Below are 15277 nucleotides of genomic sequence, written 5' to 3' on the forward strand. Positions count from 1 at the left end.
CCTTTCCAATTTAAAGTGAAAGTTTTGCTCCTTTCACACGGAAAGAGCTGTTATGAAGGAAGGAGTTTCCACGAGTTGTTTCCCGTGGCTTGGCAGAAAGCCGCTGATTGAAGCTACAGTGGCCGCTTTCTGTTGGCATCGGGAGCTTGGAGAAAGTGATGTCCTATTCTGCTGCGTGAAAACGTCTCACTCCCTGCGGACTTGGGGTGAATCATGGATCAGTTTTCCCGGTTATAATGTCAATACATGGTCGGGGTAAAGGCTTGTGCTGAAATATTTGATGCTTATTCCCTGGGTGGGCTCGAACCACCAATATTTCAGCCAAATGCGCTGACCATTTGAGATACAGAAACTGGCAATGCAGACTTTCAATGAGATCACGGCCGATTTGATCAGTGCTCAGAGCGCGGTGCGGACTGTAGTCATGGCCGAGTGGCTAAGGGGGTGGATTAAAAATCCATTGGGGTTTCCCCACGTAGGTTCGAATCCTGCTGACTCTGTTACGAAAGCTTTCTTGCTGGAACTATTCAAAATTGAGAAATCCTGTTTTGTAAACCAGGCCTGAAATTTGATTAGACTTGGGAAACTCGAGTTCTTCATCAGAAATGTTCCACATTTAAAACATTATCTCTGCTTCTCTTTCCAGATACACTGCCAGACACATCGGGTTTCTGCAGTTGTTATTGAACGCCCTGAGCAGAAGTGCTGCTTTTCATTAGATTCCTTTCATCCCTTGTCCTCTGTTCTCTGACTCTGGCCTTTGGCAACACTTCCTCCTGCTCGTCAGAGTGCACATTCCCCACCGCTCCCTCTCCCATCATTGCAAACAACCGCAGGAAATTGCCACTTAACCATCTTTGTTCCAAAGTGAAACTCACCAGCCTAGGAAATCTCTCCACCAAACGGGACTTCTCATCCCTGGACATGGTGCAAGCCAGAGGATTGTGAATAGATACTGTGAAAATATTGTCAGTTGGCAGTTGGAAAAATGTTTAGGAAGCAAACCATATAATTTAGGCTCCAGCTTTGGAAATCTTGAGAAACCCTTTGGGAAATGGAATCAGAGGAGAATGAAGAAGTGTAAATTGTCAGTCCGAGTAGAGGAAGGGACATTGACTCTGATGTTCTCTGCAAAGGAACTGATCTGACTGAGACATTGAAAGAATTCTCGCTCCCGTACGTGAGGAATACAAACTTCATCTGGACTCCGGGACAATGAAAAACTCTGGAACACTCAAGACAATATCCAAATATTGACTGAGATCACTACAGTACGAGTACAATAGATGGCTCAGTTTTTGTCCAGTGTGTGCGGGAGGGATTCCAGACACAGTATGTAGACATGCCTTCAAGGGAAGAAGCCACTTTCGATTTAGTACTGGGTAACGAGCCTGGCCAGGTTTTAGATTTGGAAGTAGGTGAGCACTGTGGAGACAGCGATCACAATTCTCTCAGGTTTACTTTCGTGATGGAAAGGGACAGGTGCACTCCACGGAGCAAGAGTTTCAGCTGGTGGAAGGGAAATCACGATGCAATGAGGTAAGATTTAGGAAGCGCAGAGTGGGGTAGGAAACTGTAGGGGGTGAGCACATTAAAAATATGGAGCTTATTCAAGGAAAAGCTCGTGTGTGTCCTAGATAAGTATGTACCTGTCAGGCGGGGAGGAAGATATAGAACGCGTGAGCCGTGGTTTACTAAGGAAGTGGAATCCCTGGTCAAGAAGACCAAGAAGTCTTATGTTAGGACAAAACGTGAAAACTCAGTTAGAGCGCTCGAGGGTTCCAACGATATCAGGAAAGACCTAAAAAGAGAGCTGAGAAGAGCCAGGAGGAGACATGAGAAGTTGTTGGCAGTTAGGATCAGGGTTAACGCTAAGGCTTTCCATAGGTATGTCAGCAATAAAAGAATGACGAGAGTTAAATTTGGGACAATCAAGGATAATAGTGGGAAGTCGTGTGTGGAGTCAGTGGAGATAGAGTAAGCACTAAATAAATATTTTTCGACAGAGTTCGCTGTCGATAATGAAAATGTTGGCGAGGAAGATACAGAGATACTTGCGTCTAGACTAGAAGAGATTGAGGTTCACAAGGAAGAGATATTAGAAATACTGCAGAGTGTGAAAATAGATAAGTCAGCTGGGCCGGATGGGATCTATCTGATGTTGTTTCGCAAATGCACTGCAGGAAGGTACAAATCAAGCTGATGCTAACAACGGCTCGTTTTGAGCCGCTAATTTGCAGTGAAGTGGCGGCGCCAATAAAAGGTGTCACGCAGCTCGTCTAATTGCACATCCTGAGCTCGAAATGACCAGATGTCTCTCGCTGAGTTTCGGCAGGGTCTTGCTTAGACGACACCATGACACGTTTTCACTGGAGTGGATCATGAAATCGCGTCGGGACTGTGAATAAAACAATGGACACTTCCAGCATAGAAGGAGGCGACCCTGAAGCAGGCAGCTGAGGACAAATGTTTCTCCTTTGCCAGTGAAAGGCACTGTTTCACAAATTGGAAACTTCGAAGTGAAGCAGTGTTGGTGATTATCTTCGCTGTTTGTTCACCTTTTTAATTCTGATTCCGTGAAAGTCCATGGCATTAAATATTGACATTCTGCGGTGGCTGAGTGGGTCTGTTGGGCCAGTGGCGTAATGGATAACATGTCTGATTTCGGATCAGAAGATTGTAGGTTCAAGTCCTTCCTGACTCGAGAGAGATGTTTCACTTTAACCATGCCCCACGTTGACACTCCACTGTGAAGTCCTGCCGGGACGTCGCTTCTGTGCTTCCGCATTTAAAAGTTGCATTTGTCCTGTTGTCCATTTCAAATTCCAGCTCACCCCAACGGAGGCATCTGACGGTTTGGGGGTATCTTTCTGTGTGTCTCCCTTTGTGGGTGAAAATGAGCATGAGTTCCTCAAAAGATTTACAAGTCGTTGTGGAAGTGTCATACATCTGCCCCATTATTGTGCCATTTAAGAACACAGGATAAAGTCATTGACATTTGCCCTGGGAACATGAGAACACACGAGACTTTGGGCCAAAGTTGGAAACTGCGACTGGAATAGATGGCTCTCTGATTAGCCGCAATGCACACAGGCGGAATGGCCTTTTCCCACTTTGTAAATCTACGAAGACAAGTTGAAAATAATCTGCAACGACAATGTTCATAAAGGGTGTTTTATTTACACCAAATACGATACTATCTATCGCCTTGTCTTGTTATTTACTTGTGAGGATTCGGTACTCTCAGCACCGTGGCCCGGATCGTATTCCCGCTCACGGAATGGTTGTATTGTTCAGCTAACATATCGGTGTACCAGTACTTCTGCCGATTTTCCGATGCTAGCAGGTCATTGGTTTTGTCCAAAACATTATGAATGTTCACATAATATAAATAGCTGCAGTTGCTGGAAATCTGAGCCAAAAACGAAAATTGTTTGCGGAACGCAGAAAGACTGTCAACAGAAACATCGACTTTCCTGCTCCTCGGATGCTGCTGTGCTTTTCCAGCATTTTCTGATCTAAAATCAGGTTTCAAGCATCTGCAGTCCTCACTTTTGCCTAGTTCCTTCAGTTTCGCTGGTTCCCAATTCAAGAACTCCATCACTAGCGGTTTCATGTCTGTACCTCCATGCTGTGGAGTTGAAGAGTGAAGAAAGGTAACTCACCCCCTCCATCTCTGGCGTAATTAGGGGCTGAAAGTGAATCGTATCACATTGAAGTATACCTACAAGCGACTTAATCTCTGTCTTTTATTGGCAACCATCTCTTTCATTGTAACTATCAGGAAAGACCATTTCGTTCGCGAAAAAAAAGAAATGAATATGTCACTAACCTTTGTTTGTTTCATGTCCAAGAATACTCAGATCAATAGCTCCCTTGATTACCTCTGCTAGTCATGTTCGCAAAGAGATCTAGCAAATTGCCAAGTGTGATTTTCCTTTCAATAAATAATTTTGACTCAATTTGGCTGCAAATATCTTTTCCTAACTTTGTGCTTTTCTTCTTTTACATTGGTGTCTCGCACCTTACAAATGACAGCAAAGGTATGAATGGAGATGGAAACATTTTACTCAAGTCAGCGGCAGCTTTCAATGAGATCACGGCTGATTTGGTCGGTGCTCAGCGCCCAGTGCTGTCTGTAGTCATGGCCGAGTGGTTAAGGCGATGGATTAGAAGCCCTTTGGGGTTTCCCCACGTAGGTTCGGGTCCTGCTATCGGACGTTATGAATGCTTTCCTGCTGGAACAATTTCTACTCAAAGTTCAGAAAGCTTATTTTGCAAACCAGGCCGGTAATTTGATTAGACTTGGGAAACTCGAGTTCTTCATTAGAGATGTTCCATATTTAAAGCATTATCTCTAAGAATGACGAGAGTTTAATTTGGGACAATCAGGGATAATAGTGGGAAGTTTTGTGTGGAGTCAGAGGAGATAGGGGAAGCATTAAATTAATATTTTTCGACAGTGTTCGCGATAGAAAATGAAAATGTTGGCGAGGAAGATACAGAGATACTTGCGTCTCGTGTCGTAGAGATTGAGGTTCACAAGGATTAGGTATAGAAATACTGAAGATTGTGAAAACAGACAAGTCCCCTGGGCCGGATGGGATCTGTCCTCGGATCCTTCTGGGAAGCAAGGGAAGAGATTGATGAGCCTTTGAAATTGATCGTCAAATCATCGTTGTCTACAGGAATAGAGCCCGTGAAATGGAGCATAGCATATGTGCAAAATGTTTCATAGAGACAACCCTGGTAATTACAGACCAGTGAGTCTCACTGCAGTTGTTGGTAACGTTTTGGAAAAGGTTATTATAGATAGGATTTATGACCATCTCGAAAAGAATAATCTGATCAGGGACTGTCAGCACGGTTTTGTGATGGTTAGGCCTTGCCTAACGAATGTTGTTGACTTTTTCGACCAAGTGACCAAACAGGTAGATGACAGTAAACCGGTTGATGTGGTGTATATGGGTTTCAGCAAGTTGTTCGATAAGTTTCCCCACAATAGGCTAGTATACAAAATGCGGAGGAATGGAATTGTGGGAGAGATTCCAGCTTTGATCAGTAATTGGCTTGCCAATAGAAAACAGTGTTGTCGTTGATGGAACATGTTCTTCTTGGTGTCCAGGTCCTGGCGCCGTAACACAAGGGTTGGTGTTAGGTCCACTGCTGTTACATGAGATCTAACCTTGCCAATCAGTCTCCCATGGGGAACATTATTGAACGCCTGACTGAAGACCGTATGGATCACATTTACTGATCTGCCCTCATCAATCTTCTTTGTTACTTCTTCAAAAAACTCAATCAAGTTTGTGAGACATGATTTCCCACGCACAATGCCATGTTAACAATCCCGAATCAGTCCTTGCCTCTCCAAATATATGTACATCCTGTTCCTCAGGATTCCCTCCAACAATTGGAGTATTCTTGGCAGATACAGTTTCATGTAGGGAATGCGAGGTCATATACTTTGTTGGGAAGAATCAAAAGACACACTAGTGTTAAAATCGATAGAAATGCAAAACAAGTGCGGTGCAGAGGAGTCTCAGTGTTCTTATACATGAAACGGACAAAGGTTAATCTCATATTTATTTCTTGCTGGCAAAACAAAGCCTTTTCTGATGCTCACAATTAAAGAGATGGTTTCCAAGAAAATAGGAAAATTAAGTCACCAGTAGAGTAATCAATTACCAAGATATCCCTCGTGATGTTTTATGGGACATGTGGGATTTTTTTGATTTTGGTTCTCCAAACGTTTTTACAATGGAACCGAGAGTTTTAGATGGGAAGTTAAGATCACGCATGACTATTGCCATTTTTGTCACTCACACACATTTTTCCCCCCTTGTGCCATTTATTTCACTTTGTGGTTACTGCGAGTGGGCTTGTAAACTACACATGCTTGTGAGTCCATTCCTCACTGTTCCTCAACTCCAGCCAAACAGACTTTACATCCTTATTTCCTGAATCAAGGTAATCTCTAACCATTGCATAAATGTCATTAAAACTACGGTATTTCACACGCCTCTGTATATCATCTTTCAATATTATTTGATCCTTTACGTTATTGCCGTTGTGCAAAAGAAGAGAAAAATAGAATAGAGAATGGTGGACCTCCGCTTCATACACCCGTTATTGAAGCGAAAATGCAGATTTCTGCCGATAAAACGATCGTGGAACCATGTGCCGAACCCTCAGGAAACAAAGAATAACTGCAGTGCCACAGGGCATGTCAGGGACAGCACCAGAAGGACAACAGAAATGCTGCTCGAATCTCCTATTTTGGATGTATTTCTTAATGAGCAATAGAGTGTGACATGTGTTCCATCAGGAATTACCTCACACAAGGAAGTAACCAGTGCTGCAGACTGTCATATCATCCGAATTCCAAGCCCTGGGATCAGAGACATTCAATATTCTGTGCATAACTGCAAGGAACAGCTGTCCGAGGCGTTTTTACAGTCCAGATGAAATTATGAATGCAGCTCTCTAGTTATCAGCCTCTTTCTCCTCTGTCGTGTATCGTGCAGTCCATGCGTGTAATCTCGTCAACCACGTTTGACCTGTACATGATGGGTATTGGGCCTTGGTTTCTCGTGAGTTGTTGTCTGAGTGAGGCTCTCGGTTTCTGTGCTGTCATAAGTCCGAGCGTTCGGAGGAGTCTGGATATCGTTTTCCAGAATTTGCTTTTAACACAAGGAAGCATGATTTAAAGATTACCTCATAGCAAATCCTCGTTGCGAACTTTGTGTGCCATGCATTTGCGAATGAAGGTGGGCGGATATTGGTTCTTGGCAAAGAATTTGAATGGGCGTCAGTCCAGCAGTCCCTAATAGCAATACGTACAAACGGCAAGGGCCACATATTCGACTAGAATAGCACAACAATATTAGGACAGGGCAAGCAGAAGACAGCCAGACAATTCCTGGAAGCAGGGCACTCATCCACGGATTGCATCCGTTGGACCCAATCTGCAATCCTAACAAACAGAAGCAGAGGGAATGAAACCAAATGAATTCGTACCAAAACATGAGAGCGGCGCTTCACAGGAACCTCTGCAGCGCTGGGAATGTCACCCAGAAAAGGAGGAAAAGTCTGCAAACCATCTTCCTAGCGTCAGCGAACCTTTTCACATGAACTCCACAAGCATCCGAACATTACATCTTTCTGCTCCAAAACACTCCGCTTTTCCACAACAGACAAAATCCGAAATAAGGCTAAACTGACAATTGAATTCAACAATGCAAAAACCTTGAGCTGTATCATTTTCCTGGACCGTGTGACACCAAGTCACTGTATCATCTCAGCAACACAGTGAACAAGTGTCAGAAGGAAAATGAGTGCAGTGCCAGAGCGCATACTGGGAGCAACAGTTGACACACGGGGAAGTGCATTTCCCACAACAGGAACACTTCCCAAACAGCGGAATGTGGTGGAAGAATTCAGAAGGGTTTACACTTTGGAATTTGATGCCAGAGACACAATGGAGACCAGTCATTGAGTGTGTTTAAGATGAAGATTTTAAGATTTCTACATTTGAATAACAAAATAAAAAGCTCATGGGTTAGTGAAGGCAAATGTTGAAGTTGTATATTTTATCAATCTTCCCATCTTTGCAATAAGAAGCTCACCACTTGCCTCACTCGGGGTCAAAACCATTAGTGAAGATGATCGCGTAATCGCAGTTACCAGCCATGGAATCAGAGAAACTCGGTTTCACAACCGTTAAGGTACAGCCAGGAATGTGGAGGTAAGCATTAATGTGTTGCTCAAAGTGCTGCAGATGACCAGTGCATGGTATCTCTGTGCCAGTATAGTGGGCTGTGCTGTGCCGAAGGTTTAGGTCTGAGCCTCACATGGAGCAGCTTCAATTTGTCGTCAGGTCGAGGGGTACGGATGGAAGGTGATATTGTGCAAAGCCAAGTTTATGGGAAACTACCAGTTTTTGTGGATTGAATAACGACCTTTTCTGGATAATGACTCCTTGATCAACAAACATACTGCAAATATTTAAAACGTGAAGAGACATGCGTGGAGAAAGAGCTGAAGGTGATTTTTCAGCAGATGGTGACGTTTCCCATGTGCACTGCGTTAAATCCCGGGAAAATAGATGTTGAGCTGGTTTCATGTTATGCAGTTTGTTGCAAACTCGCAAAGTTCATTGTAATAATCAAAAAAAAAGATTGGTCGCATAGGACCGTCTGAATATTGTATTCAATTTTAGTCTGAGCATTTTTCAGATGAAATGGTGTGCTGTTGAAAAACACAAAAAAAGACAGAGTAAAGTTTTTGGTGGAGATAAGAAAGCATGAAATACACCTGACATCATGTGAATGTGGTCAAATCTTTAAAGTTGGTGTTGCGTCTCCAAGTGACGATTCAATTGCTACTCATTTGGATGTAACTTCTGTCTGCAGTTATTTTAGGACATCAGCCCCATTTTCAATGCTTCACCTTGAATAATACGCTGCACCTTTCAAGTCCATGAACTCAATCTTATTCAGTTGTGCGTGTTCGTGAAATGCCTTTGTGTCTGAAAAAAAAACAAATTCGAAATTAATCCACACCCACACTTTTCCTTTCTTTCAATGATAAATTCCCTCCTTGTATGTCAGTTCGTGCGTCTTTTAAAACACTCTGAGATCAGAAATCTACGTTTTATTTCCGGAAATTCATCCAGGATTTCAATAACTTTGTTGAATGGAAGAAACTCTCATCCAATCTTTCCTGAATCATTCACTAGTGGTTTTGAATCCCTAACTGAATTGGTAGGTTCACTCGAAAGAGGGAGCTTCCCCTATTTAGTCACTTCAAACCTCACATTATGTGAAAATCTCTTTTGTTTCCGTTTAAACTTGCGTGTTTCTGGTGCAGCAATTCCACATCTCGTGAATAAACTCCTTCATTCTCTATCATACCGATGAAACCATTTATAACCTTGCTGATGATTTTATGTCTCAGTAAACCCCGTCCCTGGGATTCCTAATATCTTGCTATCCAGGAAGCAGCGTTTGTGCCCTTTATAAACTCTTCACATGTCTTTGGTGGAGAACGAGGTCAAGGATTACACTGAGGGTGACCGATTTCACAGTTACGCGATGAACTCTTTGCTTTTTAAATATGATTACACTAAATCTCCATGACCTGAGTGAGTCTCAGATATTTCTAAAGGTAACTGAAGTTCAAATACATCATAGTAGGACTATAGATATTCAATTGCGGACTAGTTCTGGACAGTAAATATCATTGCCAAAGGCCACCATAGATCTGAATTCAATACTTTTCACACAGTAATTATCGTAGCTATTGTGTATCGTATTTCTGTGTTCTTGCCCACTTTGTCCATCACTACATGCGTCCTTTTATTGAGTTCTACTGAATGATTAATTTGTGAATGGAGACTTTCCCTTCACCTCTTATTCGAAGCCCCATGGATCATTGAATAATTGTACTCATATGCTTGCAGAGGACAGTCCTGCCATTACAGGGATGAATCAGTGAACTTCCCCCCGTATCCTCGAAGGCAAGGATTTCCTTCTACAGTTTAGGAGATCATTACAGCACTGAATCCCATGTGTGCGTTCATTAAAACTAAAACAGTTGCAGAAAGACTAAGATTTTCAGACTAAGATTTTGCAATCTGCTTGCATTGCTTGTACCAAAACTTACATTCCACATTGTGCTATGTTTGTGAATGATAGCATTTTCTGAATCTTCAGCAATGATATTTAAATTTTGTCAGAACACTATCATTCACTGTTCTCTCTTTCCCTTCCGGTTCCCCATTTAATATCCTGTATTTTCTCAGTTTATCTTACTTTTTCAACAAATCAAACAATCTCGCTCCTGATTACCAATCCGAGAGAGTGCCATAAATTTGTCAATTTATGTGCAATGCAGATGTAGGGCGCGGTGACCAAGTGGAAAGGCATTGGTCACATGAACTAAGTAGCAGTAGCGGGGTGGTGGTGGTTATCCCATCCCCGCGGACTGAGCTGTCTCCATTGGTAGATTATCACACATTAACAGTAAGGATCTTTTGATGTCATCCTCGAAGGTACATGCTACAAAAAGCTGAAGACTGCGGGAAAGTGATGTGGTCAGCGCTAACACAGAGGCCTAGGGGAAACTGGTGGACCCATAAACCAGAAATTAATGGATTAAAAGATTATTCTTTTTCGAAGAATCCGATTGAGACCATCATCTTAACACCTCCTGGGGAGAAAATGGACGTGGGTGAGCGGACATTCTCAACTGGTTCCAGCATTTACAATCTTGGTCCGTGTGACAACAAAAGCAGAAACCTGGAATTGTTTATCTTGCTTCTGAAAAACCGGTTAGTAAATTTTGAAGAGCTTAGATATTTCTTCCTGGTGTTCATGAAATGAGCAAGAGCAGAGGAGGGTTCCCTGAGTATGGTCTGGTTTTGGGTTATGGACCCAGGGCCGTCCACTGTGATATTCTGCTCACATGATCTGAACACACACAAATAAATGACTTAGTGACAAGATCTGCCGAATCGGATTCGGTGAAGAACAGAAGGCGATTGAATGAAAAGAGCCATAAGAGCGGGAATGTAGGAAATTATTTTCCAGACTCGAGGAGAGTGCATCGTGCTGTTTCCAGGTGTCAATATCTGTACAAGTACACTGAGTCAACCTTGGGTGTTATTGTACTGCATCTTTTGTATAATGGTGCAAAAGCACGAAACTTTTGTATAGGGGGACAACTTCAAATTCCTCAATGAGGCAAAACACACAAATGTGGTAAACAACAGAGTAACCACTCAAACTGGTGTTACATCATGTGGTAAGCTTTCCTGCTCATATTTCGCTCAAAACCTGCGACTCCACTTTCAAGGAGCTAAGAACCTGGACCTTATCATTAAGTGTATAAGTCCTGCTCAGGTTTGCTTTCTCAAAATGCAGCACCTCGCATTAATCTGAAATAACTCCATCACTTTTCTTTAATCGTGATTAGTTAGCTTATCAGAATGCCCAACTGTGTTAGTTAGAATTACCTAACTCAAGCTATACAATAAACGAATTGTGTTAGTTCCCGTTGTTGTTCTACTTCTGTCACAATGTATTTTCCCTAATTCTACTTAATATTATTCCACTGTCACTATTAAGTATTCTACTGCCATCTGTGCTACAATGATCTTCCATCCCAGACTAACCTGTCATGATTAGATATTCAGCTACCCCATCTGTCACAATGTTTGCCTGTCCAAAGCTGACTCAACTAACCGCTGCTTATGTATATAATGTCATATCCTGCTACAAGCGTCTCAAGCAGGCTGACTCTACTATCAATTAATTATTTAAAGTCATGCCCTTCCTACTTATTGTCACGACTTGTCCCAATCTACCATGATTATATTTAGTAGGGAGTCTGACTTGACTAATTGTTATTATCTCAGCCTGCCATAGTAACATTTCAGCCTCAGTCTGACTCTGCTAATTGGTGCAGGAGCATTCCACTATTCTTATCCCATCCTGCCACAGCGACTCCATCCTGCCCCAGTGACCTTTTGACGCAGACCCCTTGTAACAGATCGCCAGTAGTTTCAGTGTCTTTACCCTTCCCATGCTTTCATGATCTGTATTTTCTGTACGGTGTTCGGATCTTTCATCAGACATCTGTTTATCTTCACCCCATTTTCCAGTACGGGTCCTTATCCATGTGTGCTCTAGCTTCTCAAGTATTCAGCTAAATACTCCTGAAATGTTTTCATGACTCAAAGCTTTACCACACGTTTAAACAGTGAGTTCCAATTATACAATACTCTCAGAGTGAAAACGTTCTTCCTATATCTCGTCTGAGCACCCTCTCCCTTGCGTTTAACGGAGATCCCTGGTTGTTAACTCTTCCCATAAGAAGTTTGTTCCTATCACACATACCGATCCCCTTAATGTGCACCTTAATCACTTCCTCACTCAGCCTTCTCCGCTCCCAGATAAAGAGCCTGAGCAGAGCTCGTCTATCTTCGCCATGGCGATCGTGTCGTGCTGGAAAAGTATAGCAGGTCAGGCAGCATCCGAGGAGCAGGAGAATCGACGTTTCTGATATAAGTCTTTAATCAGGAATGAGTCTTGTGGGTGGGGACTGAGAGATAAATGGGAGGGGGTTGGGGTTGGATGCAAGGTAGCTGGGAAAGTGAATGGTGGATGGAGCCGTGGAGAAGGTGATAAGTCAGAGGGCAAGAGATGAATTGGCAGACTAGTGAACAAAGAAGAACAAAGAACACAGAAAATTTACAGCCCAGGAACAGGCCCTTCGGACACCGAAGGCTGAGCATGTTCCAAATCCACTGTCTAAACCTATCACCCAATTGCTAAGCATCTGTATCCTTCTGCATCCCACTTACTCGTGCATCTGTGCCGACGCACATGAAATGAATCTACTGTGATTGCCTCTACTACCTCTTCTGGCAACACGTTCCAGGCACCTACCACCCTCAGTGTAAAATGCTTCTAACGTCTATCTCTCTTAAACTTTTCACCTTTCACCTAGAATGCGAGACCTCTCAGTATTGAATCCCTCACCTTGGGAAAAAGCTTACCTCTATCCACCCTGACTATACCCTTCATGATTCTGTAGACGTCGATCAGGTCCCCGTCAATCTCTTTTTTTTAATGAAAACAAACGTAACCAACTCAACCTCTCTTCTGAGCTAGCATCTCTCCATACCAGGCAACATCCTCATAAACCTTCTCTGCACCCTTTCCTAAACGTCCATATCGTTTTGGTAATTTGGTGACAAGAACTGCACACAGCACTCTAAATGCGGTTGAACCAAAATCTTGTATTTTTTAGCATGACCTGTCAGCTCTTACAATCAATGCCCCGTCCGGTGAAAGCAAGCATGCTATTTGCCTTCTTGTCCACTCGATCCAGCTGTGCAGCCACCTTCAGGGTACAAAGAACCTGAACTCCCAGATCTCTCTGCTCATCAACTTTACCCAAGGCTCTTCCGTTTACAGTATGTTTGTCTCTAGAATTAGACTTCCCAAAATGCATCACCTCACATTTGCCTGGATTCAACCCCATCTGCCACTTCTTCGCTCAACTCTCCTGTCTATCTCTATTCTCCTTCAGTCTTTGACAGTCCCTATGCGTTCTGCTACTCTACCAATCCATGTGTCATCTGCAAATGTAATGGCGATATTTGGACGAGCAACCCTTGGAGACAGGAGCATTGCAACTGCTGGTAATTAACTTCAATGAATAAAATCTGGAATATAAACCCGCTCAGAGGAAGAGTAACAAAATGTTTTAATTTGCTGAAAACCCATTCATTTGTGTTCCTTCAAAAGGGAAATCTGCCTTCCTTAAAGACACCTGCCAACATATAACTCCAGACCCACAATAGTACGGTTCACCCCTAAATTCCCTCTGACTCAGTTCAAGCAGAGTTAAGGATGAATAACAACTGCTGTTCAGTCTATAATGGCCACACTCCTGGGGAGAATAAGGAAGGATAAAAAAGATACACGGATGACGGAGAAAATTAGGAGTCGTCTCAGCATGGTCTCAAATTCAGCTGATTATCCAAAGATGTGCAGGTCAGGTGAATTGGCCAATCTAAATTGCCCGTAGTGTTAGGTAAGGGGTAAATGTAGGGGTATGGGTGGGTTGCGCTTCGGCGGGGCGGTGTGGACTTGTTGGGCCGAAGGGCCTGTTTCCACTCTGTAAGTAATCTAATCTAATCTAATCTAATCTAATCTAATCCACACGAAATAGACACAAGGATACCCACGCCTCCATGAAGTCAGGTCCATGGGGCGGGGTCTGTAGGAAGGGATTCAATTACCCGCTGAAATGTAAACTCACTTCCTCAGTCACAATGTGGGCAGTTCATTCACCATTCCCACGTGTGAGAAAGAATCATTCAGGAGACCAACGTGCAGAATTGCCATTCAGGATTACAAATGGTAGCAAGAGTACGATTCTGCTATTATTGCAGGTGTTCATCCCATCCAGCAATGAACTGGATGCCTGATTCCAATGGAGTACCACTGTTTCCTGATGTAGATCAATAATTCAAACTTAGTTGTAGGAGTAATGTTTAGACGTTTACTCACGATGCAACAATTGGTCGTGTAGGTGACTGTGATGAATAATACCAGGGACGCAGGGATGTATCAATCAGGTGTAAAGGAAAAGAACGGAGAATGGAATTGAATCCAGACCAGTAAGTGGTAATGAATTTGTGGAGTTGAAACAATAACAGTGAGGATTCTGAGTGGTGAACAGGAACAAAGAGATCTTGGAGTAGATAATCACTGATCTCTGAAGATTGTTGGACAGGGAGATCAGTTGTTCGAGAGGCTTTTTGGATATTTTCTATTGTTGACCACAATCTGAGAATGATATTCGATCTTTAGCAACCGCCAGTTTAGGAAACACCAAAAGGAATGAGCACAAGTCTGGTCATTGCAATAATCTACATATTTTAAAATTGTAATATAAAAGGCGGAGGGCTTAAGTATAACTCTTTGACCATCAAGACCGCTTCACCACTCAATGAATTTACCACTGCTTCCTCTCCAAGTCATGCTGGTACGTGCCTTGGAAGGTAATTCATAAATGGTGACGTTTCAGTGCATCTTCAACCTTGTCCTTATAGTTGGTACAGTCTTTGAGCTTTGAAGGTTCTGTCAACAAAGCCTGGATTGACTTACTTCAGTGAATCTTCTCGGTGGCGTACTCTGCTGCAATTGTGCCTCAGCAGATAAGGGAATAAATATTCAGGCGTTTTACAATGTACAGTTAAGTGACTGTATTGTCGTGAAGGGTGTCCTGGTCCTTCAGTGATATTGCAGCAGCACCCACCGAGGCAAATGCAGAGAGTCCTGTTAAACATCTAACGTGTGCGTTGCGGACGATGTAGGCTTTACGGAAACAAGAGTTGAGTTAATAATCAAACAAAAACGACCGACAGACATGTTTTTGTCATCAATTTTTTATATGGGTGGTCAGGTTCCAATTCTCCTAAATACTAGCTCTCAGGACGGTTACACGTAGGAAGTCAGTTACAACGAAGCCATTGAATGTCAATCGAATATGATTAGATTATCATTTGTCAGAGTTATCATTGCTGAATTTGGTCCTTCTGTGGATCAATCCGAATACAATCGCTTTCTGATTTCAAGTTCCAATTCCCATCTGCACCTGATATTTCAACCCGTTTCTTCACATAAATGACTCCACATGCCTTCATTATATGTAAGGACGCTGCAGAGGACAGCACAGATTTACGAGGATGATGCCAACT

At 42.8% G+C, this 15277-nt stretch overlaps 1 non-coding gene across 1 annotated transcript; it reads left to right on the plus strand.

Annotated features, from left to right (window-relative positions):
• The first annotated feature begins 418 nt into the window (after positions 1-418).
• trnaf-aaa (transfer RNA phenylalanine (anticodon AAA)) lies at positions 419-505 on the plus strand. The gene has a single exon. It is a non-coding gene; the product is annotated as a tRNA-Phe (tRNA).
• The last annotated feature ends 14772 nt before the right edge of the window (positions 506-15277 follow it).

The sequence above is a fragment of the Chiloscyllium punctatum genome, chromosome 16, assembly GCF_047496795.1.
Source record: "Chiloscyllium punctatum isolate Juve2018m chromosome 16, sChiPun1.3, whole genome shotgun sequence".
NCBI classification, from domain to species: Eukaryota; Metazoa; Chordata; class Chondrichthyes; order Orectolobiformes; family Hemiscylliidae; genus Chiloscyllium; species Chiloscyllium punctatum.